Source organism: Euprymna scolopes, chromosome 25 (genome assembly GCF_053919585.1).
Source record: "Euprymna scolopes isolate OS-2025 chromosome 25, ASM5391958v1, whole genome shotgun sequence".
Taxonomy (NCBI): domain Eukaryota; kingdom Metazoa; phylum Mollusca; class Cephalopoda; order Sepiida; family Sepiolidae; genus Euprymna; species Euprymna scolopes.
This window is the reverse complement of record NC_136506.1, coordinates 24,532,777-24,559,100: the sequence shown is the minus strand read 5'-3', so window position 1 is coordinate 24,559,100 and position 26,324 is coordinate 24,532,777. Positions and strand designations below refer to the sequence as shown.

Below are 26,324 nucleotides of genomic sequence, written 5' to 3'. Positions count from 1 at the left end.
GACATGAAGTTCTTAAAGATAAAATAAAATGACAGAGAAATGGGCTGAAATGACTTAAATAAATAAAAAGTAAATTACTTAGAATGACTTTAATGAACTTAAGGATGAATTGAATGCTTAAAAAATAATTGGAATCCTTGAAAAACAACGAATGATCTGGAGAATGACTTGAATGGCTTTGAGACTAACTGGTTGTAAAGCGGGTGATCATTTTACATTAAATTAATACAGAAAAGTGATCCCCCACTTTATATCACAATAAGTACAGCATGTAGTAAGAACAGAAACTACACTTTGATCTTGGCCAAAAGGCCAAGAAAAGGGTATTTATTAGTATTTATTTGCTCCCCCACCGAGCAAATTAGGCACAAGGCCGATTTTTAAAGTGAGGAGTGAAGGGGAAATGGGGACCAGTCCCCGGGGAGCAGGAGAGCTGGATAGTGACAACTGATATGAAGGGTTGCCCCTACATTTACCAAGGTCTTATATGTGGGGCTGGTATTTATTTTCTCCCCCACCGAGCAAATTAGGCACAAGGCCGATTTTTAATGCGAGGAGTGAAGGGAAAATGGAACACGTACATGAAATCCGTTGCCAAAGCTGATGGAAAAAAATAGTGGGATTGTTCTACTATTCCAGTAGATATCTCAGTGCAGATGCAATTCTCAACCTGTATAAGAGCCAAGTATGTCCAATGGCTGGAGTACTGTTGTCACATCTGGACAGAAGCTGCTAGAAACAGCTTATCATACCCTAACATAGTTCAAAATAGACTTCATAGCCTAGTGGGGGACGCCCTTTTGTCTTCACTGCAACATTTTTTCCACAGAAGAGACGTTGCGAGTCTTTCTCTATTTTATCGTTTCCCTATGTTCCTGTTTTTCCCGACTGTCGCGTTTCCCTATTTTCCAACTGACTAAAATATGGTTGTCTTCAAGTCCAACGTGAACAAATTCTTGATAAGCCACCCCCTTAAGTATTCAACTTTACCAAATGTTCACCACTACGACATTTTCCCATTTACTACTGTACATACATTTATCCTTATCCTCGAGTGGGTTCCGTGTCTTAATAAGTGGTGACTCCTTTTTAATATCTATATATCTATAAAAGGGAAATTGTCTGTTTGCGTGTGTGTCTGTATGTGTACATTTCACTACCTAACCTCTCGGCCAATTTTCTGTATACAGACTCAAGATTTGGCATAAGGTGTGTTGACATTTGGGAAAATCTTTTTAATCGGTTTTTGGCCAAAAATTTGGCTGCCAAGAAATCAGAGTTCAACGATTTGAGCTTTGAACACTCTACAAAACTCCTCCGTCAATTTTGGGTCTAAACACTTGAAATTTAATAATTACTTGGACATGGATCCAACTTTCTATATTGATTTGAGCCCAAAACAATAAATGTCAAGGGATCAAAATTGGGGTCAAAGTATAAAAAATGACCACTGCGGTCTCTTTCAAATTACTCAGCCAATTTTTCGTCTAAACACTTGACATTTTACATAAGGTGTATTCAGACAGAATTCAAGCTTTTTAAATGGTTTTTGGCAGAAATTTTGACTGCCAAAGGGTCAAAGTTCAAAAGATGTAACCTTTGCGGTCTCTAGCAAACTATTCAACCAATTTTATGTCTAGACACTTGAATATACGCGTTGGATCTTTTAACCTGCCGAATACCAAGAACTTCCATATCAGGATTTACAATACACTTTCGATTTGAAGTTCAATATCCTTTTTTGCCGCATCAATATCCAATTTCCTTTATTCTATGTAGCTAAAATGATTTAAAATCTTTAAAAACATTTAATTTAATTTTCTATGTTCATTACCTTTAGCAAATCAACACCTTTTCTAATATTTGCTAATGGTGTCTTCCGAGGAGATGTATAAGCATCGAAAACTCATGGGTTAGGGAAATATATTTTACTATACTATATTCTTTGTCTTGCATACAATGAAATTTATATATTTAAAATTTAACATATATATATATATATATATATGTGTGTGTGTGTATGTGTGTGTGTGTCAGGTCATGTCATATGCTACTGGTACCATGTAACCTAGTACTACCTGCCTCATGGTCGGATCACCGGCGACTAAACTGGTTCCCCACCAGACTTGTTTGGTGAGGAGGGTGGCTAGTCTCCCTGAAGGATAAAAAACAGACCTTCCAAAGGGCGAATGAACCATTTAACGGGGTCAACAGTCAACTAGCACCGTGTGTGTTTGTGTGTATGTATGTGTGTGTTGGGATGGAGAGGGCTCCCGTAAGCCGTGGTGAAGGCAACCTTTCTAGGAAAAGCAAATCTCTGATTTAAAAAAAAAAAAAAACATAATGCGGGAGACCAATACCCGCATTAAGCTGGTCTGCAGTTCAACTTGTTGCTAACTATCTTGCTCTTGCTTGTTGCTGGATCTCCACATTTTGAATCGAGAGAGAGAGAGAGAGGCTTAGCTGTAGTACAAAGCTAAGATTCTGTAACATCATCTGTGTATAGATACTCCCTCAGGCATTTATCTATTTAAATGGTCCTGTGGCGATGGAAATCATTTTTGGGCTCATGGACTTTAAGTGTCTGAGGGAGTGGCACTCGACAGTGACAAGACGTTGCAATCAATCAATCATATATATATATATATATATATATATATATATATATATATGTGTGTGTGTGTGTGTGTGTGTGTGTATTGAACGTATGTATATATCAGAATTCATTTGATTAATTCATGGTTGTGTGTGTGAGTGTTTGTGTGTGTCTGTGTCCGTCTTCAGGTATATATGCCAGTTAATGTGCAAGATGTTAGCACATGATGGATATCTCGAAACGTAAGAGCTGATGTAAAGGAGACATTGAGTCGTAAACGAACACCAAATATAATCATGCAGAAAGATTTCGACAAATAACTGTCCGCGAAAAAAAGAAATAAGCAATTATCAAAGACGAATGCTCAAAAATAAGTATCATCTCAAAACAAAACAAAAAAAAAACACAAAAAAACACACACAAAAAAAAAAAACAATGAGCAAGCCGGAGAAATAAATGAAAATGTGAAATAAGAAAACAACAGCGCGAGTCTAACTGATTTAACCGAAGAAAACAAATAAAGAACATTGGCAAATAATTAGAAAGTAAAACATATAATAAAGGTCACCACAACGATTATTGAAATAATGGCATTCATATTGATCACATGGAAAGTCATAGCAAAACATAACGCTACTTATTTTTTACAAGGAGGTCACCACTTATCAAGGCCCGGAAGCCACTCAGGGATAAGGGTTATTGAATGTACAGTACGTTGTACGTTAGTGTTGAGATTTCATAAAGTGTCTACTTAAGGGGGCGGTTCATCAGGAATTTGTTTACGTCGGATTTGAAAACATCCAAATTGTAGTCAGGTGGGAAACAGGCAGACGGAACAGAGTTCCACTGGCGTGCTGTTCTAAGAAAGAAGCTGTGTTCATGGAATCTACGTTTTGATTTAGGCACAGATAGAGAGTGGCTTCAGCTAGATGGGTGTTTTTCGAAAAGATTGGCGAGGGAGAAACCAGAGATTGGAGATCAGACGAGCACTTGCCATGGAAATAACGGTAAAACAAAGACAGGCTCGCAACGTCTCTTCTGTGTTAGAGAAGTATTTTAAACTTTACCGGGTTGTAAAATACGTTTTATATGTATTTTAATTCATGCAGATTTTATATTTATTATTACAGAGCCAATTATCTGTTGAATATTATATTGTACCTAATATATATTACTGATTTCATAAGTAAAAAAAACAAAACAAAACAAAACAAAAAAAAAAACAAACGACTCGGGTGCGATTAGCTAAAATTAAAACCAAAACATTTAGCGATGCAGCCGGATTCCCTACTGTGTGAACTAACCCGACAAACAGTTAAGAAAATGTTAAAATTAAACAACTTTTAGCTATTAGTTTAACGCATGCGCAATAGTATGGCACAGAAAACACTGTAGAGAAACTACTGTTCATTAAAAATGTTTTTATATAATAGCATTTTAATACAAAAACTATTTAAGAACACTCCCAGACTCATATAGTACAATTGTGCGAAATTAAAAAAAATGCCTTGTTGTATTGTGGTTGATTTGTGGAATCGGATGGTTTCGGAAAGTATCGGATGTTGCTTACGAACACTCAGATACATAACCGGGCAGTGCCTAATATCATGTCCCGACTATTGACTCGGTTAATGAAAAACCCACGCAGAGACAATTTCCAATTTTTATTAATTATTGTATTTTTTTAAAAATTCATATTGACTAAAATTAAATTTAAGTAAAAATCCTATTTATTATTTATCTTTTTTTTTTTAAAAATATATTTGAAAAAAAAAATTTAAGTATAAATCGAAATCGTTATTTTTCGAAAATTTTGTTCGTTGTTTTTCCTTTCTTTTAAACATATTTGAAAAAAAAAATCATGTATTTTTTTAAAAAGCTGTCATTCATTATCGATAGTCTGACTGCTCGACAGTTGTTGCTTGCTTTGCCTAATATGCATGACGTTATTTTTCAGTTAAACGGCCTTGTGTCATGATGCTGGTGGTCAGTACCAGATGAGCGACCATTTCGGAATACTAGACGTTATATATAGGTAAATGTCGATACCTCCATGCAAAAACATAGCGTCGGCGACTTCTTTTTTTTTTTTTTTACAAAGAAGGCATCACTTATCAAGGCCCGGAGACCATTCGAGGATAATAGTAAATGAGCCAATGGGACAATATCACAGTAGTCGTTAGTAGTAGAAATTTGGAAAATTAGATTATTTAAGGGGACGGCTCATTGAAAATTTGTTCACGTTGGACTTGAAGACAACCATATCGCAGTTGGCTGGAAAGCAGGGAAACGGAAGAAAATTCTGGAAACGTGCAGTTTCAAGAAAGAAGCTTTGTTAATAAAATCTACATTTAGGTCTAGGTAGAGATAAAGTGTGGGGGAAATTATTGACAGTAGTTTCAATTAGACGAGTGTTTTTCGTGAAATTTTTTCAACGGGAGAACGGAGATTAGAGCTCAGACGAGCATTTGCCATGAAAATAACTGGTCAGTACTAGATGGGTGACCAATTAAGGAATATTAGGCGCTGTATGTAGGAAGACGTTGATATCTCCCTTCAAGAGTTGCAAAAACCTAACGTCGTCATCTCCATTAAAAGAGATATACATGCGCCTGGGGATCGCTTGTAATTTTATACTCATATTTTATATGCAGACTAACCCGTGCTTTGCTATCGCACGTTTTATTTTATCTATATATTAATGCGATAGCGTGTGTGTTATTTTCCGTGTCACGCTTACATCCGTGTCGTGGAATTGTCATGTACTTCCATTTCTTGTCATAAATAATTTTACCAAGAATTCTTTGTAAGCTTTAGTTTCGGTTTTGATTATATCTGATGGCACTTAAGTCATCTATTTTTGTTATAAATAATTTTATCAAGAATTCATCATAAGGTTTGGTTTCAGTTTCGATTATGGCGAAGGAACTCAAGTTATATATATATATATATATATTTTTTTTTTCATAAGTTATTATTTCGGTTTCGATTCAAGCTAATGCACCCAAGTCATACGGATATATATTTTTACTTTTTAAAATCGTAACTTTATAATATATAAAAATTGATAGACCATTAACTCTATAATAATATATACAAAATCTACAAGAATTAAAATATCATATTCTAGCTTGCTTTGCAACCGGGCTAGCTTAGATAAATACTTTTACAGTTTGAACAAAAAAGCTACAATAATATCAGAGCGTCTCCATTTACACTGAACATTTACAGAATGCCAACATCAAAATATTACATATAAATGAGTTCCCTGTGGAATTTCCACAGATCCCGCCAGTGAAAAGATTGATAAAACACTAAATCGTTTCTACTACATAATCATCTATAAAGAAAAAAAGCTTTCTAGTACACAATCTCAGTCATGATTTTTCAACAGTATTTACCTTTATCTATATGTCTGTACACTTGGGTGATTAACCTTATGAATTTATTCGCACAAATAATTTATAAATCTTTCTCCTGCTACAACCTTGGAGACATTGAAGTACGTCATAATGTTACAAAATAGATGAGATTTACACTGCCAAACATCAATATATTACATATGAATGAGTCTCATGTGGAATTTCCACAGGTTCTGCTAGTTAACTATTAAAACCATTTTCACATGAAACAGGTCAGAAAATGAAAGCGTCTAAACGAGACACAATTGAAAAGAATGCCAACGTTGACGGGAACATAAAGGTGGTTTTCGGTTTTATCGGGAGAGTTTATTTGTTGAAACGTCAATAGTTATGTTGCGAATCAGTCGGTGCGTGCCCCAAAAATAAATGAGCCGATAAATATATTGAAAGAAGATTCTCGTCTATAAGAAAATAAACGAAAGCAAACGAACACAGAACGAAATAAACACAAAAAAAATGTGTGTGATATAAGCTAGAACACCATGGGAATTCCACGACTGCTGACCTACCGTCTTTTATTACTTCTTGCTATAATATTCTACATGGCACAATCACTCTGACAAACCGGTTCTGGCCAGATCACAGAAGTTAGGCAATGTTGAGACTGGCTAGTATCAGATCGGTAAGCATTTGGGAAGACTAGGCGCTGTATGTACCTTCTGGGAAGGTTGGACGTGGAGCCAGCACCCCCCCAAAAAAAAACGAACTACTTGCTACAAAAGCATTTACAAAGTTGTCGATAGCCTATGCCCTCCAGGAAATCAATACTATTGGTGATAATATTCTTCTCTGCTAAATATTTGTCACTTATAGGAACCGTGGAAATTCCACGGAATGAAAAATATATTGCATTAGAAAATATGCTTTGAAAAAGCTCATAGTTTCGGGATGACGCAAAAATTAGTGTCTTGAACAGAATTAAATAACAGTAATAATTTTGGTATTTGTATGTCTGAAGTCGAAACTATGCTATTACTACTGTTAATGTATTATCTTATTAGTTTTTAATTCTCAGTTCAGTTTACTATTTAAGACTAAATTACAATCTTTTAATGGCCTTTAACCTTTTTTAATTCAGTGAGTGATTTACAACCCAGAGTGCTGTTTTCAGGAACAACATTTCCCACGGATTAAAAACCAAGCATGTGTCTAAGTTTAGCTTCAAAGGGAAACAAGTAAATAAGAATTAACAATATTTTTCTTTGCAATGATGAAACGCGGGGCTCTCTTTGTAACGTAACTGCCATGAATATCTTTTCTTACTTTATTATACATATATAAACATAGAACGTGAATGCGTACTGGAGAGAACTTGAATGCCTACTAGACACTATCGTCGAGTGTCTAAGGGGTTTGCCAGGACAACCTGGTATGAGGATACTTTTCCCTAGAAGTAAACACCGACCAAATATTCAAAATCACATAGTATTCACTGCCCAAATGAGATTTCCTCACCATGGCTAACCCACATTAGTTTTTACGAGGAATGGTGCACTGTCTCCAAGTGATGTCACCTCAAGTAATAGCGCAAAGCTGGATACTCCACCAGACTAGATCGATTCTTGTCCTGGAATACAGTAAGACCATGAAAACAAAATGAAAGATATACGACCACAAATGAAAATGGTTAATTGGAGAGAACAAAATTTGTCCTCAATTTCTTTACTAAGTCTCTGAAAGATGAAGACCTTTAATGGAACATTCGAATATCTATGTATCTCATATAGACTTCAAGTGTTAGCCTCAGGTAGTTGGCCCCTTGATTTCTGAGAACATCGACTGAAGTAAAATAATGCAACTAAATAATATGAACTTAAAGGCAATATGTTCGCAACAGTGCTCATTAAGATCTCAATCTTTATAAATATACATTGTATAAACATCTAACAACGCAACCTGGTCTAACCGAGTCTCGCGGAAGATAATGACGGTTTTTTTGCGCAATTGTAGGAAGGTTTGTTAATCGTCTGAGACACCGCGTTCAATCTGTTCGAGTCATATGAAAGACACAAAAAATAGTACTTCACGCCCCCTTTGCGAAACACTCAGTATTGTGAGATTTGGTTCAAGGGATAAGAGGAAAATTCAGTGAAGAGAATGACGTATTTCCTTACACCTCGGTGTAGTAACGACCACTTTATGTTTTTGGTTGATGATTAAAAGATATTTTGAAACCATACCCACAATCTCGCACCCAGTTTTCCATTGTATCAGTTTGTTGAAGAGGCAAGATAGCAAGATTCCGAAAAATGGGTAGTCTGTGGACGACAAGTAGAATTCCAAAGCGATGACGTATAATTAAAAAAAAAGAACTTTGGACATGTTGTTTGTATTCAATTTAAAAAAAATAACATGCAATTAATTAAGTTTACAGACAATATACACTGGAGTGAAGATAAAATAGATTATCTGAAATAGTGTAAAGAAAAACGAGTAAACTCTGCCAAAACACACACACACACCCATACATACACACACACACACACACACACACACACACACACATATATATAGTTATTTTAAGAGTAAGAAAGACAAACAAAAAATACCTGGGCAAAGCTGAGCGCCCCCACCACCCCCTCTATTTATTTAGTTCTAATATATATATATATATATATATATATATATATATATATATATATGAGATGATTGCAACGTCTTGTCAGACGAGTGCCACTCCCTTAGACATTTAAAATCCATGAGCCCAAATTCCTGAGGGAGTATCTATACAAATATGATGTTACAGAGTCTTAGCTTTGTACGACAGCTAAGTCTCTCTCTCGGTTACAAAATGTTGAGATCCAGTAACAAGCAAGAGCAAGATAGCCAGCAACAAATTAAACTGCAGATCAGCTTAATGCGGGTACTGGTCTTCCGCTTTATGGTTTTTTAAATCAGAGATTTTTTCCCCTAGAAAGGTTGCCTTCACCACGGCTTACGGGAGCCCTCTCCACCCCAATACACATATACACACAACACACAAATATACACGGTGCTAGTTGGCCGTTGACCCAGAAAAAGAGTTCATTCGCCCTTTGTATGTATATATATATATATATATATATATATGTGTGTGTGTATATATATATATATACATGTATATATACAACCACACATATATATATGCATACATATATATACATACATATATATACATATATATATTCATACATATATATGCATACATATACATACATATATATACATATATATACATATATATATATATGCGTACATACATATGTATTTACATATATATGCATAATTATACATGTATACATATATATACATATATATGTACATACATATATATACATATACATAAATAGATATATATATATATATATATATATACATCTATATACATACATATACATCTATATACATACATATATATACATACATATATATATATATATATATACTTCTGAATTTTACATCTGCTTCAAGCTTTGGAAATCTGCAGCTGGAGTGCAGAGTCATCTGAGATAGCATGGACGACAAGATTGGGAGAACTCAATGTGACGGCAATCATCTCGAAAGATGCAGAAATCATATATATATATATATATATATATATATATATATATATATATATGAACAAAAGATTAATAAAACATGTTAAAAGACATCTTGAAAAAGAGCTAAAAACATATTTTATTTTAAAAAAGGAAGCACAAGATAAGTGATAGTCCTTAATCCGCAGAAATACTCTCCTTCTCATCAGAGGGCAGGAATTAGCAAAATGCGGGATCGGATTTTGCATATAAAAGTATTTAATGAAACTACAAGTAAGTCACAGATCTTACTTGGTTAAAAAAAGGGTGAGGTAAGGGGAATAGGAGGTAAAAGAAAAATATTAAAAAGATTTCACATGAATGGATAGTCGGGTGAAGGGTAAAAAATCCAAGAATGGTAAAATCCAAAACGGTCGAATTTAAAATTTCCAATCCAATGGGTAAATTCCAAATGGTCCAAAATGATCCAAAAGGCAGAGTTCCTTGGAAAAAATCGCAAATGGAATGAATTCCAAATCATTAAAAGAAAAAAATATCATAAGCTCTATTTCCTTTTCGGTTTTATTGATCTTTTACATCTGGTTGAGATTACTTTACTTGTAAATATTAACTCTTTAATATTTATAATATATTTTAAGTTTACCATTTTGATTACCTTGGTAAACTTATTGTAATTTTTATTTATATATATATATATATATATATATATATAATTTAAAGGAGATTAGAATAATAGTCTAAAGAGCTAAGTGTATTTTAATGTAATAGTGAAATTACTAGTTTAATTAAAATACAGGAAATGCTCGTTGTAATTTAGATATATAATAAGCTCGATAGTTAAATGTCCTAGAGCTAATTCAATATTAAGTAATGTGATTTATAATTTAAAAGTTTTAAAATTTTTAAAATTTAAAAATCAAAATTTAATTAAATTAAAAATCAGTTTCATAAGAAGGAACAACAACAAAGTCAATTATCTGTACGATCGTTTCGGAAATCCGTGCTTTTTATTTGTGGTATACATGAAGTCACGTAGAATAATTATACATAGTTTTTTTGGTAAGCACGGTCTCCTCATCAGCAAATTTAGGAGGATTTCTATTGAATTGAAAAGACACCAAAAATAAACCTAGCATTAAAAGTAAGGCAGATGAATCTGAAAAATTGAAGTAAAAGGTTTGGATATAAAATTTATAAGAAAATTAATAAGGAAATTGGTATAGGTTAGAGATAGAAATGAGTAGAAAAAATATATATATTTTTGAATTTACATAATAAATTTGATTTAAAAATATATAGATATATAATTACCTTTTGGTCTTTCTTTTTTTGAAATCAGGAACTGTATTTAAAGTAGTCATTTAGATGTTTGCTATAGCTTTTTATTTTATTGAATGATGAATTTTAAAAGGGCGACGCTCGTGCAGTAAATTGTTTCCGTTAGCGTATTTTGATTTAGAGACGCTACAGTTAATATCTATAGAGAGAGAGTTTTTTTTTTTTTTTTTTTTTTTTTTGCAAGTTTTTAAGGGGAGATAATTGTCATGGCTTTATTTATTATTTGATTGACGAGTCTAAGGGCGGTAATTGGTTTAACTTAATTTATTAAAAAAAAAAAAAAAAAAAAAAAAAAAAAATCTATTTTTACTAATGAGTAATTTTTAATATATATATATATATATACATATAGTAGAAATAAATAAATTTACTAGCGGGGTTGGTAGGGGAGCCCGGGCGTAAAATACACTTTACTATTTTTAATTTGTCCAGATTTCGTATATATTATCATAGGGTCGTTATTTCAAAAATTAAAAAAAGAAATATTTGGGTACCATCAGCTAGAATCGAAAGCAAAACTTTAGAATTTAAAGCCGGTGACACACATTAGTACTGAATAAAAATTATAAATTAAAGTACTGAATAAAAATTATAAATTAAAAATAAACTAAGATTAATGTACAAAGAGTATAATGATTTTTTGCGATTTTTGACCCCTTAAAACTATTTTAACTGGCTAAAGACCAATAAAAAATAGCTTTTAAAAATACAATCATTTGACACCCCTAGCGCCTATCTGCAACTTTTATTCCGAGGAAAAAGAGTTTTAAAATATGGAGACAGACAGGCAGACAGACAGACAGACAGATATATAGCGGTTTATATATTAGATTCTCAGAATGTGAGAGATAATATAACTATTTCCGCTAACAAGCAATATCGTAGCACACATTAGCCATAAAAAGGCAACAAACCGGAAATCGAAGACTTGGGGTTCGCCTTCATTTAAAATCATCAGTTGTACACATGCGAACTCGGAATTAAAAACCTGAATCTCTTAAATCGTGGTGAGCACCGTGTCACTCAAGCAAGTTGTGAGACATCAACTTGGGTTGTTAGTGGTTTTACGACTACACTCCTTGTTTAGGACGAAGTTGGTACATTCCATAGTCGGATTTCGCCGCGGTTTGTGGCTGGTTGCTCAAGTGGCAGGGCGCCCGCCTCGCATTTAAGAGATCTGGGTTTCGAATCCAGAGTTCTTATGTATTGAACTAATGAGTCCAAATGAGAGCGAAAATCGAGTCTGGGAATTTCGGCTTGTTGCCTCTCGTGGCTTATGTGTGCTGCAACGTCATTTTGCTGTGAAAATAAGTATCTCGTTTGAAACATTCTGAAAATTCTAATATATGAATTTATATTTTTTATTTCGTACTAGCATTTCAGCCCGACGTTGCTCGGGTGTTTGGAGGTGTGTGTTGAGCAAAAACAAAAAAAAGTAGTAGTAGGAAGGCAGGCTCGAACCCGTACCGCAAAGGAGGAAAAGAGCGGGGAAAACGTAACGTCTTTGCTGTTACGAACACCGGAAAGCCGGAAGTGACGTAGGTATTAATTAATACCTACGTCAGGCTAGACAATCGAAAGGGGAGGATGACGTTCGAAAATATCGGCGAAAAGAGCGACCCCACCTGTTGAAAAGTGCCCAGTTGAGGGTGAAGAAATTGATGTTTTTAGTCAATTTTTCGGTATTTGTTGTCTGAATCATCGAGCTTCAAGCCGATACTAATCTTGTGAAAATCCGTCGCTTCTTTCGAAAGTTTTAGGTAGACATGCAAACATACATACATACATACATACACTTATATATTGGTAACTAAAAATTTTCGACCCAAACCGATTAAAAAGCTTGCCCTATCTCTGAATACCCTTTATGTAAAATTTCAAATGTTTAGACCAGAAATTATTTGAGTAATTTGGTAAAGACCGCAGAGGTCAACATTTTTTTTTAACTTTGACTCCTATTACGACCCGTTAACATTTATTGTTGTAGGGTCAAATGAAGTTATTAAGTTAGATCCATGTCCAAGGAACGTATATCTAAAATTTCAAGTGTTTAGACCCAAAATTGGCGGAGGAGTTTAGAAGAGTTCTCAAAGATCAAATCGTTGAACTTTGATCTCTTAACAGCCAAATTCCTGACCGAAAACGAATTACAAAGATTTTCCCAAATCTCAGTACCTGTATATCAAATTTCAAGTTTGTAGACTGAAAATTGTAGAGTTATTGTGTAAGGAAATGTACACAGAGAGACAGACAGACAGACACACAAACACGTTCACGTTTATAGATATACTAGCATGGGTTCCCGGCGTTGCCTGGGTGTTTGGAGGTGTATGCTGAGCAAAAAAAAAAAACAAAAAAAAAACGGTCATTTTTCTTTATTTGACCCCTATTATGACCCCTTATCTTTTATTGTTTTGGGCTCAAATAAAGTTATTAAGTTAGATCAATGTCCAAAGAACCTTTATCTAAAATTTCAAGTGTTTAGACCCAAAATTGTCGGAGTTTGGTAGAGTTCTCAATGGTGAAATCGTAGAACTTTGACCCCTTAACAGCCGAATTTTTGACCGAAAACCGATCACATCGATTTTCCCAAATCTCAGTACCCTGTATATCAAATTTCGAGTCTGTAGACTAAATATTGACAGATTATTGCGTAGGGAAATGTTCACAGACAAACACACAGACAGACAGATACACAGACATGCGCACGTTTATAGATATACTAGCATTTCAGTCCGGCATTGCCCGAAAAAAGCGACCCCTCTCTGTAGAGAAGCGTCCGGCTGAGGATGAAAGAATGAATGTTTTGGGCCAATTTTTCGATATTGTTGTCCGAAAGGTCGTGCTTCAAAGTGATATCGGTCTCGTGATAATTCGTCGCTTCTGTTGAAAGTTTTTGCGAGACATATAAACATACAGACGTACATAGATACATACATAGATACATAGATAATACATACATACATACATATATTTAAAAGACAGATGAGATTAATATTATAGATAATCAGGATTTTTTCTTGTCACCAGAGTTTTAATAGGAACTCAAATCGAATACTCCCAAAACAAATATTCCACTCAATGCTTATAGCTCTTCTTAAGGGTACTTCGCAAAAATATGCTTACATTTCATACCGGTTCAAAAATTCTTCATATGTTTTGCTTTCGATTATGATTGTAGCTGATTGCACTCCAGTAATCTATTATCTTTATAATTTTATCAAGAATTCTTCATAATTTAAGGTTTCGGTTTTGATTATAGCTGAATGAACTCAAGTTATATATATATATATATATATATATATATATATATATATATATATATATATATATATATAGTAAGTTATAACATATTTGGCGATTAAGCTACACTGAATAGTCCGCGTTTCATCGACTCTAGGATTCTTCAGGCTTATGCCCCTCTAGGATTCTTCACGCATAAGCCTGAAGGATCCTAGAGTGGATGAAACGTTGAATATTCAGTGTAGCTTAGTCGCCATATATATTTTATAAATTACTAACTAGCTCTACCTGCGTATTGAACACTGTTGAAGTAAATACTTAAAGTTTACGCATACATTTATACTTTCATATATTAATTTATGTGAGTAAATGAAGTAGTTATATATATATATATATATATATATATATATATATATATATATATATATAAAACTTGTAGTTTTGGTTTTGATTCGAGCTGGCTGCACCAAAGTCATACGATATATTTTTTTATTTTTGAAATAGCAACTTTATAACATATACAAATCGATAGAACATTAACTCTATAATAATATATACGAAATCTACAAGAATTAAAATATCGTATTTAAGCGTACTTTACGACCGGGCTTCGCCGGGGTTAACTGCTAGCTTAGATAAATACTTTTGCAGTTCTAACAAAAGGGCTACAACAATATCAGAGCGTCTCCACTTACATCTAAAGAATGCCAGCGTCAATACATTACCCATCAATGAGTGCCTGTAGAACTTCCACGGGTCACGCTAGTTCAAATTATATTTTGTGCACTCATGCTACAGAGATTTAAACTTTTATGTGATCATGATACTATTATGGGTATTTTCTCTATTCGACCATTTTAGAAATATTTACACAATGCTATATATCATTCATACGACGGATCATTGATAACTGAATATGTTAACACAAAAATAATATGGAGCGAAAAAAACAAAACAAAACAAAACAAAGAAAGAAAGCAATTTGATATCCGGGACGTTTATTTGAAAGGAAGTGGGTGTCCAATAAACACTACTGAGAGCTACGTATGTTTAAAATAATGCTGTCTTTCAAATCCCTGAAACATTTTAAATGGTAAGCAACTAGTGGCACCTAGAAAATATTTAGACGTCTTAATTCTTGGTTGGTTGGTTGTTTTTGTTTTACGGCATATCACCCCTTTTCGGGTTATTTAATGCCGAATCCAAAGATTTTTAAGAAATTTTTTTTTAATAGAATATATTTGTTGTTTTCACGTCGGTTTCTATTTAACCCATAGTTGGGACCCTAACAGGGACTACCACTCCTGGCCAGAGTGGACCTACGAGCAATGGTAATTAAAGGGTGGCTCCACACTCCCCTAAGCCCTCAAGGTGGGGCCTCACCACTGGATATAGTTTAAGGTCATATACAGGACCCCATTGAGGGACTTTTACCCTCTGCAGGGGGCAGTCGGCGTATTCTAATGCCCCACCGACAGGGCCAATTAATTCTTGTAAGCTTGTTACATATAGTGATTGCATGAGGTGGATTGCTAATCGGAATCGGAAGAATCGGAACTTTTTATAGCATCCAAAGCAGAAAACTTCGCGTAATTTTCTTCTGGTAATAGAAAGGATTCTTTTAATTCCTTACTGTTTAGCTTGTTTTGGTTTAAAAGTTGACTTTCTATGGTTGACATTAACAATAAAATAATAGATATTTATTGATTTTAAACTACTAGTAAAATTCAAATCAGTATATCTTCCCCATATGTGTACGTTTACCTTTGCATGATGGGGTGTTACGGAAACCTGAAAAATAAAAAATTAAAAAATTAAACAAACTCTATAGCTAAATAGTTATTCATTCTAAAAGCATCTTCATCGGAATCAGAAATTATATCAGATTCGGAAAAAATCTTGGAATTGTCCCATCACTAATATATATATATATATATATATATATATATATATATATATATATATATATATATATATATATTGTGTACAGAAAGTTGTTAGTTGAGACAGATCATTGGTACCGTCGGTTTCAAGCCCGATAATAAGGCCCGTTTAAGGTATCCTTATCAAGCTCTCTTCAGCCAATATTCGTCTCATTTTTTTTAAAAGTTTCATTTAGTTTGTGGAAGGGTTTGTGTATTTTCTTCTCGAGATCTAGAGTGGCATCTAAAAATTTACTCTAAATTTGTCTGTATTATTATTTTAAAGCCTAGTTCAGTTAGGTCTTTTCTAAGCCTGTCTAGTGCACATCCATTGTAGTCACGCGATAGGCAAAGTTCATCATCTCTATATAATCCAGAAAAGTGATCTGGGAATTTACATTTCATGGTCTCCAGTAGAAAAAGTCCAACCAGACGAATATTGGTTGAAGAGAGCTTGATAAGGATACCTTAAACGGGCCTTATTATCGGGCTTGAAACCGACGGTACCAATGATCTGTCTCAACTAACAACTTTCTGTACACAAAATATAAATACGCTCTTACAATTTGGATTTCCCTTTTAACTGAGCACTCTGCTGGAATTCTTTTTCCAAAAAAAACTAATCATAAATATATATATATATATATATATATATATATATATATATGAGAGCAAACAGTTAATAAAACTTGTTAAAAACACTTTGAAAAAGAGTTAAAAACATATTTAATTTGAAAAAAGGAAGCACAAGATAAGTGATAGTCCTTAATCCGCGGAGTTTCGAAGAAATATTTTCCTTCTCATCAGAGGGTAGGAATTAGCAAAATACGGGACCGGATTTTGCATACAAAAGTATTTGATGAAACTGCAAGTAAGTCAAAGATCTTAAATCCAAGAAAGTTAATTGAATTTCCATTCGCACAAGTCTTCCCTGATCTTTCTTAATTATATTATGTCCCGGTAGCCGTGTCAAACGCATATCTTATTTTTCTTTTATTAATATTATTGGAATTTTTCCCCTTTTCCTCGTACATATTTATGAATAATTCCATGGATTTCGGCCTTTTGGATTATTTTGGACCACCTTCCAATTACGTGATTTCCTTGGATTTTACTTGTGCGAATGGAAATTCAATTAACTCTCTTGGATTAATATTTGTGGATTTTACCGTCATTTCAGTTTCATCAAATACTTTTGTATGCAAAATCCGATCCCGCATTTTGCTAATTACTACCCTCTGATGAAAAGGAAAGTATTTCTTCGAAACTCCGCGGATTAAGGACTATCAACTTATCAAGTATTTACTTTTCAGATTAAATATGTTTTTAACTCTTTTTCAAAGTGTTTTTTAACATGTTTTATTAATTGTTTGCTCTTATTATAAGCACTATCTCCTATTTACTTTTATCGAGCTTTTACATCTGGTTGAGACTACTTTATACATATTAATTCTTTAATATTTGTAATATACTTTAAATATTAATATTAATATTATAAATATTCATTCTTTAATATTTATAATATACTTTAATTTTACCATCTTGGATCATTTTGGTAAATTTAAATTGTAATTTTTATTATATATATATATATATATATATATATATATATTAATTTTAATGCCTATAGACACATAGACACTAGTGTTTCATTCTTTCTGTAATCATCAGTGCAAGGAGTCACGATTTCGAACACGGCCAGAAGCAATTTCTGACTCCGTTAGCAACAAACAAACCGCACGACTAACTTTAACTGCGAGAATTGTAGTTGAAATGAGCATTTATATAAAGCATAATTATCAAGACAGCCGAGAGTGATCTTATGATTATAACATTTATAACAGTTCATGTGTCCAGATGAATTGTAATAAGGATATATAATATTTTCTGTATCGATTTTCAGCTTTAGCAGTGCTTAATACGGGAGTTGCGGTTAGGTAGTATGTTATAAAATATCCTTATGCTAAATAATTGTCTCAGTCTAGAAGGATTTCTCCTTCACTGACCAAGAACAGAAGCAAATTTAGTGTAGATTTAGAACATATACTCTGCTTTGTTACTGAGGAAAAGGGCCAACGGGGAGGTCAAACAGGATACACTCATAAAAGAATGGACAAGAAGTCAATATCGTATATTGATTTATATGAATAAAGAATATATACAGGGTGTCCGTAAAGTTACTATACAGCTTGCGTGGCATGCTTGATTAAATAAACCTGTAAAAAAATATTAACTATTAATACATATATAATACAATAAAACAATAAGACTGTATAGTAACTTTACGGACACCCTGTATATTAAATATTAATTTATATGAATAAAGAATTTATAAAACGATACACTTGAATCGACTTCGAAATGGAAAATGCCCTGCGCCGGACATTGAAACTAACTATTCCGCAGCACAGACATAAGTGCCTCTATGTGCTTGAGTTAGACTTAACTATACGTAACCTGAGAGATAGAAATCAAAGATTCTTAATTGATAATCGTCTGAGTGTGTCGTTCAATTCACATCTAAGTGGCCGTGACTGGTTTACAGCAGTATTAAGTAGCAATGGTCGCGTAGAGTATGGTGAAGCAAACAGAAGATTGAAAGCAATTTAGTGAAGTTGTTCTCTACAATAAATAAATCACTGCACGCTCCGAAAACCGGGATGAAGAGAGCTGATTAACATAGATAAATTTCTTGTAACTGTATCTTTAGGTACGAACTTCCCCGAAAATATTAGAACCGTTTGGTCAGCTATTGGACCTGGGTTAGTTTATTCAAACCAAGAGAAAAATGAATTTACAAAAGCGGTAAATTTAATAAAGGCGCCAAATGCAAACTTAATTTGTTTCTCGTAATATTTTGAATCTGCAGACTTTTATTTTTTTCATCTTTAGATTCTTATTGTCACAAAGTCTTGACCAAGTTAACCTGCGACTTTCTTAAAGTGTACCTTTTCGATTACAAGAAACTTTATGTCGAACTTAGGAATTTTACTGTAGACCTCGGGTATCTGCACTGAATTTAGAACGCAACGTTTTATTTAATCCACGAGGGATGTACGCCTGTGTTCTATCAGCCATGACTAATATGATCACGATCTTGCTGATAATTAATGCACTTTTCCGGAAATTAATAGTCACTTACACTCCTTAATTTCTTACATTCTGGCTCTCACAAATCAATTTAATTCTTAGAGGTAATACTATAAAAATCTACTACTACGCTTTGACACCATGATTTCATTTTTATTGTCTACATCATTTTTATTTACTTGTTTTATCATCATCATTAATGGTGCTGCTTTTTTAAAAGCTCACCAAATAGAAGAGCCATGGTAATTTCAGGAAGACAATTAAGATGGTAATTTCCTGTTGCTTTCCGTCTTGATTCAAGGGGGGGTGCATCTGCCCAAGTGTGTTCAACGCGCCTTCAGATACCAATATATACAAATATTTAGTCATATTTTTTATTTAACTATTTTTTTTTATTTAACTATATTTTTTTATTTAACTATATTTTTTTATTTAACTATATTTTTTTATTTAACTATATTTTTTTATTTAGCTATATTTTTTTATTTAACTATATTTTTTTATTTAACTATATTTTTTTATTTAACTATATTTTTTTTATTTAACTATATTTTTTTATTTAACTATATTTTTTTATTTAGCTATATTTTTTTATTTAGCTATATTTTTTTATTTAACTATATTTTTTTATTTAACTATATTTTTTTATTTAACTATATTTTTTTTATTTAACTATATTTTTTTTATTTAACTATATTTTTTTATTTAACTATATTTTTTTTATTTAACTATATTTTTTTATTTAACTATATTTTTTTATTTAACTATATTTTTTTATTTAGCTATATTTTTTTATTTAACTATATTTTTTTATTTAACTATATTTTTTTATTTAACTATATTTTTTTATTTAGCTATATTTTTTTATTTAGCTATATTTTTTTATTTAACTATATTTTTTTATTTAACTATATTTTTTATTTAACTATATTTTTTTATTTAACTATATTTTTTTTATTTAACTATATTTTTTTATTTAACTATATTTTTTTTATTTAACTATATTTTTTTATTTAACTATATTTTTTTTATTTAACTATATTTTTTTATTTAGCTATATTTTTTATTTAACTATATTTTTTTATTTAACTATATTTTTTTTATTTAACTATATTTTTTTATTTAACTATATTTTTTTATTTAACTATATTTTTTTATTTAGCTATATTTCTTTTTGTTAATGATTTTCGATGCAAAAATGTTTCTGATAAAATGACATTAAAGAAAGTGCCTTTGTATAGAGTATTGTTTTAAGTTTACTTTCCGGTCAAGAGGCAGGCTTACAAACAAAGAGACAAACAGATACACAACATTACTAGTATAGATTCTTTATCGCCAATCTGGGACAAAAGTGTCCTGCTAGAATGGAAACGTTGAAATTATGAATAAAAAAAATTATATAATTGAACAATTTAGTTCAAACACAATCGAGACTCATTTAAGTCGCATCTGCTTCGGTTCTCACAAATAACTGTAAATTAAGCACGCTTTTGTATGAAGTTCTTCCTTAACAACAACCGTTTCTCGTTTAATGCATCTGCTTTTTTGTTTTAATATCTTTTTCGTTAATAGCAAAATATCTGTTATAAAAAAATGAAAAAAAAAACGATAATCCCTGTAATAATCAAATTCTATCGGCATTTTTTTAAACAATAAATTAAAAAATATATATATGTAAGTGTATAAGAAGACTGTAGCAATGTAGAAAACCAGGGTATTGAAGCGATTTGAACATAAATAAAAAACAGGCAAAGAACGAAAGTTTTATATATATACAGGGTGTTCATAAAGTCCGTGTGCGCCTTAAAATATTTATAATTTTATTTGTGATTGCAATAGAAATAGTAAAAAAAAATTGATTTTGGAACAATTCATTTTAAAATTGCACACGGACTTTATGGACACACTGTATACATATATATATGTGTGTGTATATATATATGTATATATATATGTATATAGATATATGTGTATATATATTTATATATATATGTATATACATATATATCTATATATAAATATATATAACTATATATACATATATATATAAATATATATATATATATATACATACATATATATATATATATATATATATATATATATATATATATATATATATATATATATATATACAGTATCGGCCATAATATAAGGAACGGAAAAAAATTTATAACTCTTCATGTATATTTCAAAAATTAGTGCATGGATTTTTCTTAAATACTCAGAATAAACAAATAGAACCAATGTGTATAAACTAGTACAAACACAAAAATTACGATTAAATATTGAGAAATATTTTAGTTTAAAATTATATCTGTGGATTTATCCTGGCCAAAAGTTAAGGAACGAAATAGAAAATTTATTTTTAAGAGACTAAACTTTACATAAAAATAGCTAGTTTTTAATATTGGAACTGCTGATAAGCACAACAAAGAAAAATGGCGTCACCGACTCGCAAAACTCTGTCTCTCCAAGAAAAAAAATTAATTTTAGACAATTACAAAAAAAAGAAATCAATTTCAACAATTTCTAATATCGTTCGAACATCAAAAAGTGTTGTTCATCGTGTGATAGCTCGATATAAGAATAAAAATACATTAGAAGCATCCCCTAAAACCGACAGACCCCCTAAAACGTCTCAAAGAGAAGATAGGATTATGGTAAGGCACGCTCTTAGTGACCGATTTAAATCCGCAACATCAATTTCTCGTGAGTTTAATGAACAGACTGTGAAAAATATATCTAGAAAAACTGTTTCTCGACGTTTAGCAGCAGAGATGGAGGAAAGTAGTTAGAATTCGACAGATAGATAAAGGTATAGAAAGATCGATTAAAAACAGAAGGTAGAAATGGAAAATGAGAGAGGGAAGAACGCAGAGTAAGAAAGCATATATATATATATATATATATATATATATATATATATATATATATATATATAGTAATTTATAAAATATACACTGAATATTCCGCGTTTCATCTACTCTAGGATTCTTCAGGCGTATGCGCGAATTTTGTGGTTGTCTGGCGTTTTTATATACAAACCTTCTATAGAGAGTTTAGTTAGCCAATCAGCTTTCTAGTATCCACCGCACCCTTCCTACTAGCCAATGATTATGCACTTATAGGACAATGGCCCATTTGACCTCTGGTTGACCTGATTCTTTGTGTGTGTTCTATTTAGTCTGGATCTCTAGTGTCTTGACTTGTTTTAAATCTAGGTTAGGTTTTTTTATGTTAGTTTTTTATATATATATATATATATATATATATATATAGAAAGAGATTTGTGTTTAGTATAAACATTTTAGGCAAATATTACGCAAGTATAAATCATGTAGAATATCTACATGAATATAATTACGCGTATTAGTTTATTCAAAATGATCATCCCATAAAACCCCGAAAAAAACTAAGAGAATTAATTAAAATGAATGCTTAAAAGAATATGTAAATTAGCTAAATCTTTTGCAGATGAATGCAATTCAATGACTCATATATAACAAAGTTGTATTTTTTAAATACATAAACAATAGGGTTTTAATGGAAATATCAATACAAAAAATAACAAATTTATAGGAGTATAGGTGTGTGTGTTTTTCTCCTATCTATAGACACAAAACGGTCCTTATTCATGAAATCCTTTATTTGGCCAATCAACTTTGGTGTTCTGGCTTCCTTACTCCTCCCACAACTCTTTTCACCACTTCCGACTCCTTGCCATCCTTTAATTATATTTTGTCCTTACACACACACACACACACACACACACACACACACACACACACACACACACACACACACACACACGCCCCCCCACACACATAGACATTCCGACGAGTTATTTACGGGCGTCGATTTCTATAGTCGAGTGAGAGAACTGCCGACTGTCAACACGACGGTTCTAGGTTCACTCCTTGGCTTGGGAGAGATGCTAGTCTAGCGGCACTGATGAGTTGTGATACAACGAAACAGGACTGTATGTCTATATTAAGTATTTTTTATTTCTTATGATTTTTAAAATTTCTTATTTCCTTACACCATCATCTATTTCAATCCAAGATAAAAAAATGTTGCATGTTTTCCCAGAAAATTATCTTGTGAATTTCTACAATTCAATGAAATACGTGTAAAACCCAACATTTGTGTAATAAAACAATAGTAATGTAAACCAAATAAAATATATATATATATACTAGCAAAAATACCCGTCGTTGACTGGGTCCAAAAACAGCCTACAGAAAATTGACTCTGATTTATGAAAGTATGATAGGTTATGAAAAGGAAGGGTTATAAAGAGATAGCTTCGAATTTGGGGATATCAAAACAGAAGCAAAATATGATGAAAGTAAAAATAGATAAACCCCATAATTTATTATACCATACCTGTTAACGTTGAAACACTTATCACAATATTCTGTGGATCTATATTAAAAAACCTTGTTAAACTTTGTGACATATTTCCGTTCTATGGAGGTCAAGCGCGAACGAACACCCCATAATTTTATTATACCATATTTCTTCAAACTGAAACATAATTATCAAAGTATACTTACGCAGATAGATATGAAAAATCTGTATTAAAATTTGTGCCTATTTCCATTCTATGGAGGCCAGGCGTGAACGCAGACCCCACAATTATATTATACCATCCCTATTTAAGTTAAAACATACTTATCAAAGTACTATGTACATCTATATCAAAAACACTTGTAAACAATTTTTTATTTCCATACTTTGTGGACGAGGCGCGAACGCAGACCCCACAATTTTAATGAACCACTGTTCTGCCAGATCAAACATACCCATTCCTGTGTCTCGATACATCTTCTATCATTATATGTGATGAGTTTTTGTAAATAGTCAACCATATAGGAGCCTATTAGTGACCAAACACACACACACACACATTTATATATGTATATATGATTACTTCATTTAATCGCATAAATTAATATACGATATAATTCTATGCGTAATTTTTATATTTACCTAAACAGTGATCAATACATAAATAGAGCTAGGTAGTAAGTTATGAAAATATATATGGCGATTAAGCTACACAGAATATATCGCGTTTCATTCTCGTGAGAATTTGTTAAGGAATATTCTGTATAGTTTAATTGCTATATATATTTTCATAACTTATACTATATATATATATATATATATATATATATATATATATATATATATATATATATATATACATACATGTGTATGTATGTGCGTGTGTTTGTATTTTTGTAAACATATGTTTTATTTTTGCTTTGCAATATATGGCAGATCATATATAACAGCATTGTTACGTAGAAAATAGCTCCTCCAGCATATTCAAATTTTGGTACAATTTTTTACAGATCCGTTTCGTTATGCAGAAACAATCGGTTATTATCATGTCGATACCGGCATTTTTGTGCATATACTCCTCAGAAAAATTAGAAATCCTTTGCTTATAAAAAAGAAAAATGTATGACAATATAATGTCACAAGAAGTAAAAAAGAAAATTTATAGGAGTGTGCTTCTTTCGGCAGCCATCTTGGTTGATATCTATCTGAACCAAGACAGAGAGAGAGAGAGAGAGAGAGAGAGAGAGAGAGAGAGAGAGAGAGAGAGAGAGAGAGTGTGTGTGCGTCTGTGTGTAAAAGAGAAAGTAATCGAGGGAGAGTGTGTGCGTATGTGTGTGTGTGCGTGTGTAAAAGAGAGAGAAAGAGAGAGTGTGTGTGTATGTGTGTAAGAGACAGAAAGTAAGAGAAAGAGTGTGTGTGTGTGTTTGTATACGTGTGTGTGTGTAAAAAAGAGAGAAAGTAAGAAAGAATAAGAGAGTAAGAGTTAGAGCGAGAGAGAGAAAGAGAGAGACAGATAGAGAAAGAGAGACAGATAGAGAAAGAGAGAGAGAGATAGGGTCCATATGAAATTAACCAACTAATTAATTCAAACTGTTGAAAAGTGTTCTTTGTTGTCTATGAATAAAATCATTGTATTTTATACATGCGCCTTCGTCTTCGTCATTTCAAGAGATGGGTAGGATCGGTGATAATAAAACTTCTCTCAAACGTTTCATTCATGGACCAATTCACTTATTTCTATTGACGCAACATTTAAGAGACAAACATCTGTGTGTACATTTATTACATAAACATTTATAATCCACAAATACGTTTGCCTTTTATTAATATGATAAAAAAGCCCAGACGATCCTTAAAAATTAAACAAGGCGTTTGTTTTCCTGTCAAGCGAATCACGACATACTCTCAATATTAATTTAGACTTACAAGCTATCATTGCTCAGGAGGCCATCGTCCTAGGTATACACGTCTATACACGTTGTAGCCACGTGCAAGTTTTGCATATATGTGCCGGATGTACATGTGAGAACGTTGCACGGAACGGATAAACAGCATCCACATATTTGCCTCTACCTCATCTTAATCTGCATTATATATATATATATATATATATATATATATATATATATATATATATATATTTACCAAGACTGAATAATTCCTGCATTGACAATCCTTCAAACACACCTTTTATCCAAGCGAACACAGACATACTTCTTATATATATATATATATATATATATATATATATATATATATATATAAACTAGCAGGAGGACCCAACGTTACACGGGATGTAATGGTAACTAACGAATGTTTCACACTTCTATATTTTCATTATCAATCAAATCGATTGATTACCTGCTCATATTGGGAACCCGTCGCGGTACACTGCGAGGAAGTTTCCACGCAGTGGCTTAACCCTTAATATACGGTCGTCATCATTGCATTGTAGAGAACCTGCTTAATGGCTTGAATTAAAATCTAAAATGAAAAAGTCAAATATCATGTTGCAATTGTGCTTTAAACGGAAACGTTCATTTTGAGCGCGTCCCTGTCATATTAAAGAACCTATTTTTGATTTTATATCTCATGTCTTTCAGCTTGTGTGACAATAAAGCTTCTCAAGTGCACTTGCAATGTTAGGCTGTGTATGAGTTTAACCTTTGTCAAAAGCGACTGTTCTTTCTTTCATCGGATTTTTTAATTATAGATATTTATCGAAAAAAAAATAATTTATCGAAAACGTTTCGATAACGAAACTTATCTATGAACATGAAGTACCTTGGTGCAAAATTTACAAAAAATTGTCCCGGTCGTTTTCGAGTCCATACGGAACGAA

The 26,324-nt window shown here is 32.1% G+C and overlaps 1 protein-coding gene and 1 pseudogene across 1 annotated transcript in view; both read right to left on the bottom strand.

Annotated features, from left to right (window-relative positions):
* The window catches only part of LOC145247293 (glucagon-like peptide 1 receptor), a 567,758-nt gene that overhangs the window by 253,879 nt on the left and 287,555 nt on the right, over positions 1-26,324 (bottom strand). The gene's annotated exons all lie outside the window — the stretch shown is intronic.
* Positions 199-325, bottom strand: LOC145247656 (U2 spliceosomal RNA; annotated as a pseudogene).